At 30.3% G+C, this 5,657-nt stretch overlaps 1 pseudogene; it reads right to left on the reverse strand.

Annotated features, from left to right (window-relative positions):
• On the reverse strand, positions 1 to 823 carry LOC148270382 (agamous-like MADS-box protein AGL62 pseudogene; annotated as a pseudogene).
• Positions 824 to 5,657: the final 4,834 nt, after the last annotated feature.

Consider the following 5,657-nt stretch of genomic DNA (forward strand, 5'->3'; position numbering starts at 1 on the left):
TTAGAAGAATCCTTGGCCAAATCCATGATACTTTGGAGGCATCATATTCGGATTGTTGAATGGAACAATACTAGAACTGAATCCAGCAGGCTTTGTCTCAAAAGGAAGACTTGCTCCATCGGAAGAACTTCCTAGAAAAAAAGGATGGTTAGGATGATGATGATGAGGATGAGGATGAGGAAGATGAGGATGAGGATGAGGAAGATGATGATGAGGATGATGATTATTTTGGGTACGAATCAAAATCTTCTCAGCATGCTTAGCCACATTCTTCTTCAGTTCATCGAGAGAGGCCTTCAGTTGTTGAAGTTGTGTCAAGCTCATATCGTTCTTGCGAGCCATCCACCAATATTGATTCTCATTTGCATTTTTCATATGGTTAAGCTCTTCGCCTCGCTTCTTCTCGATTTCGAGTTGGTTAAGAACCTGTACATGTGGTAAAATTAATATATATTATTTATACCGAAAATGTTTTATTAGAAAGGAAATTAATTAAAATAACCTGAGTGAGCTGCATGTTTAGCTCACGGACACTAGTGTTCCGATGAGCCTCAATGAGTTTCATGGTTCCAGATGCAGCTTGTGGTGGATTACCACTAACAAAACGTTCCAGCACAGTTTGGACACAAGGATGGCCAAAAGAGAAGACCTTCTGACCGGGTGAGAAGATGATAATAGCAATCTCAGCCCCACATAGAGTGCTCAATTCACTCACCTTCTTGAAAAGTCCGGCTCGACATTTGGAGAAAGTGACTTGGAGATTGCTTTCATTATTCATCTTCGCCATTTCAACCTTTTGCCGTCCCTTACTCTTTCTCACCATGGTTACAAGTATTGAATATGTGCAGAGAGAAATTAATAGAGAGATTAATGGAGAGAAATAGTTTGTATTGAAAGAGGGGGAAATGAGTGATATTATAGGAGATTTGAATCAAGGTTGTGAATTAATAAATTTTAGGTAGACATCCTGTATATATTTTCTTGTTTTAATAATTTACTTGTTTAGGGTTGCTTGAGAATCTCCTCCTTATTGAAATATATGGTAGGAAAAATCTAGACAATTAAAGTTAAATTTTAGCTGTACTTTTATACAATTTGCAAAATCATCATTATTTTAACATATATAGATACATAGCTAGATGGATATACATGAAAATCGAACCTTCTTGAAAATTTTACATTTTTTATGTTATATATATGTATATATATTCTCGATATTAATTTGGGATTGAGAAGGTAAGAGAGCTACTTTTAATTTTATTTATTTGTCTATTGTTAGGAGACACACTGAATCAAATTGCAATGATAAAAATCCTTAGATAATTTCTGTTAAAGTAATAAAAAATTTAAAAATGTATTATAAGATATATTAAAATTTAAAAACTATGATGAATTCTTTATAAAATTAATTGATCATTAGTACTATGGATAATTTTAATTTTATTTATAAGCATTAAGGAAGGATCAAAGTTGTAAATTAAATTATAACTATCAATTGGATCACATTTAAAATTCAAAATTTTAAATAATTAAATTTAATTGTGACACTCGATTAACCTTCATAACAATAAAGTTTTAATTCGATTGCGTGTGATATTCAGTTAAACTTAAAATTCATATAATTCATGTTTAGCTCTTTCAAAAGGTGACTTATAATTATTTTACTTGTACAACACTTCAACTTGAGCCTGCTTAAACAAAATCCAATTTCTTTGATCCATTTGATCGAAAAAAAATTTTTAATACTGTTTGGTCCTAATATAAAATCTTCCATGCATTTTTTAGGGAATTTTTATTTAAATTATATCTCATATAATTGAATAAGTTAAATAAACAATTAACATTTAATAAAGATATTATCCATACTTGGGATATATATTCCCAAATATATAGATATATTTGCATACTTAGATAAGTACTCTCAATAAAATATTTCCCATGAATATTACTTAATTTCATTATTGATTTATTTTAAGATTAATTACTCACATTAAAGTAGTAGAATTTTCTTAGTTGGAGCTTGTGCATGTGACCCATATAGGCTTAGTATTAAATTATTTATAGGACTTTTGACTCATCATCATGATTTATTTATCGCATCAATAAATTGGATGAACATACAGGTCACCAAGAGTGTCACCTAATAAATATATCACAACTCTTACAATGTATAAAAATTTGATCATGAAATTCAATAGTTTGTCCGTGGATGCATAATTACCATATAGTTAATTCATTTCATTTATTATATTTCAGACTAACTCAAGATGTGACTTGTACCAACCATTATTTAACTGAATAGTTGGTATATTTCTTCCTATATAAGAGATTGTACTTCCCTGTATGATTTTAATTAAATGTTATTTATGTTGTTTTAAATTTGATGTATATATATATTAGTTAATTAACCAACACAGGTATTTATTCAAAAATAGAGACTCATAATTGTCAACGTAAAAAATTAACTTGCATAAATATGACATAATTGAAGGTTTTCCCAAAGATGATTCATGTTCTTATCGAAGCACGATTATGTGACTTTAATATCTTTTTTTTTTATATTTAGACGTTACCTTTGTCTTGAGTTAATGAGTTTAAAGTAAATTACTTAAAATATTTTCTCCCATTACAACTCTTAGAATAGTTGGTTGATTTCAACTTGAAAATAAAAATAAATGCATAGATAAAAAAATTATGTTATTATTACACTCTTAGAAAGTACCACAACACTGCAATGAAAAGGAACATGATGAAAACCCAAATGCTAAGGCACCAGATATCTAACATAAATAAAATAAAACAAACTACAAGCATCGTGTTTACAACTCTTTTTAATTTCATCCTTCCAAGACTTAATCAAGAAATGTACTTAGTAGAATCTTTTTTTCCCATTTCCTTGAATATATATATTGGGATTATCCTTGAACAAGTTAGGTATCGCGTTTGGGTCGTTCAATACATGAGGCATCATGTTTAATTCGTTCTGAATTATAATCGTCTCAGCTTATTCAATAACTTTCTTTTTCAATTCCTTAAGAGATGTCTTTAAATGCTCAAGTTGTGAGAAACTCATTTCCTTTTTCGGACCCATCCACCAACACTTACTCTCACATTTTTTTTGTATTTCCTTAAGCTCCGCATTGCGATTTTTCTCGATTTCCAATTGATTGAGAACCTATTTTTATATTTTTCAAATAATAAGTACAAGTCAGTATAAGTTTTAATCCAACAAAAATAAGATCAAATAAGTATATTAAGTTTTAAAATCTAAATATGGTCTACTTAAACCTGTGTGAGGATCATATTGAGCTCATGTATCCTTGAGTTGCGGTGAGCCTCAATGAGCGTCATGGCTCCTGAAGTATCTCGTGGAGGATTACCACAAATGAAATCTTCAATCACTTTTTCAACACAAGGATGACCAAAAGAAAAAGCCTTCTTACAGGGGAAAAAACAATCGTTGCAATATCAACGTCACAAAGAGTGGACAATTCACTAGCTTTCTTAAAAAGACCAACTCTTTGTTTTGAGAAAGTTACTTGGAGGTTGGTTTCGTTACTCATCTTCACCATCTCAATCTTTTGACGTCCCTTGCCCTTCCTATCCATTGCTAAAAGTGAAAGAAAAAGACAATGTGAAGAAAAGATAAAAAAGTTGGTTTATAATTTACTAGGAACTGATAGAAAATGTATAGTGTTTATAAGAGTCGTCGGACTGACATTATTATTTTGCGCTATGCAACATCAAACTTTATTTAAATGAATTTTCTATATAAAATTTTTAATCTTTAATTACTTACTCATTTGGATTCATCAGATTGGAAAATATCATTTTGTACTATCCAACATATAACTTGATTTATAAATTTATTAGCTTTAATTACTTACTCATTTGGAGTCAACAGGTTAGATATTATCATTTTGCACTATCGAATACATAACTCGATTTAGATTAATTTTCTATATAAATTTTTTAACTTTAATTACTTATTCATTTGGAGCAGATTGCATATTATCATTTTGCACCATCCAATATATAAAGTGATTTATAAATTTCTTAACTTTAATTACTTATTTATTGAGAATTATTAGGCTGGACATTATCATTTTGCACTTCAATATTTAACTTGATTAAGAGAGATTTTCTATATAAATTTCTTAGCTTTAATTACATCCTTATTTGGAGTTACCAGACTGGGCATTATCATTTTTCACTATCAAACTTATAATCTGATTTAGACGAATTTTCTATATAAGTTTCTGCCTTTAATTACTTACTCATTTGGAATCATCAGGTTAGACATTATTATTTGCACTATCTATAACTTGATCTAAATGGATTTTTTGCATAAATATTTTAGCTTGCTCATTTGGAGTCACCAGATTGAGCATTATCATTATACACCATCCAGCATATAGCTTGAGTTAGGTGGATTTTTTGTATAAATTTTTTAACTTTACTACGTACTCATTTGGAATCATCAGGTTGTGCATTATCATTTTGCACTATTCAACCTATAGTTTAAGTTAGGTAGATTTTCTATAAAAATTTCTTGGATTTAATTACTTACTCATTTGGTGTTACCAGATTGACTTTATCATTTTGCACTATCCAACATATTGCTTGAGTTAGGTGAATTTTTCATATAAATTTCTTAACTTTAATTAGTTACTCATTTGAAGTCACTAAGTTTGACATTATCATTTTTCACTATCCAATACACAATTTAATTTAGATGAATTCACTATACAAATTTATTGGCTTTAATAACTTACTTGTTTGAAATCATCAAGTTGGACATTATCATTTTTCACTATCCAACACAACTTGATTTAGATGAATTTTCTATATAATTTTTTTTCGATTTTGATGACTTACTCGTTCCGAGTCACCAAGTTGGGCATTATTATTTTATATTGTTCAATATATAATTTGATTTAGACGAATTTTCTATGTAAATTTATCAGCTTTAAAAACTTACTTGTTTGGAATGCTTTACAATCACCTCATTGAAATATGTATGTTCAATATATAATTTGATTTAGACGAATTTTCTATGTAAATTTATCAGCTTTAAAAACTTACTTGTTTGGAATGCTTTACAATCACCTCATTGAAATATGTAGTAAAAAAATCTTGAAGATTGATATAATATTACCTATAAGTTATACGAATTTACCACTTCCAAATCATCCTTGCTTGTAGAACGAAATGAGATGAATCTTCTTAGAAATAGTTATTAGCAGCCACATTTTCTTGCTTATCAAATTTGACAAGATAATAAAAATAGTGTCAGCATATGTGCAAGGATGAATAAAATTTGAATTACATATCTCAATACACAGTATTATATAATTACTGTAGCACCCGGAAAGGAGGAGGAAAAAAAAAAAAAAAAAAAAAAAAAAAAAGGGGGGGGCCACGTCAGCAGCCACGTCAGCAGGCCCGGTCAGCAGTCCCGGTCAACCGGGGCCTGCCACGTGGCAAGATCGTTTCACTCCGAAAGGAGCCACGTTGGCGATCCGCGTGGGTGCGATCCGACGGCCCAGATCAATCACGCGATCGGACGGCCCAGATTCAAACGCACGGACGGCCCAGATTCAATCAAAAACGAACGGCCCAGATTAAAACGAAACGAACGGCTGTGATCAAAAGGC

Source organism: Carica papaya, chromosome 1 (genome assembly GCF_054855325.1).
Source record: "Carica papaya isolate Zhongbai chromosome 1, ASM5485532v1, whole genome shotgun sequence".
NCBI lineage: Eukaryota > Viridiplantae > Streptophyta > Magnoliopsida > Brassicales > Caricaceae > Carica > Carica papaya.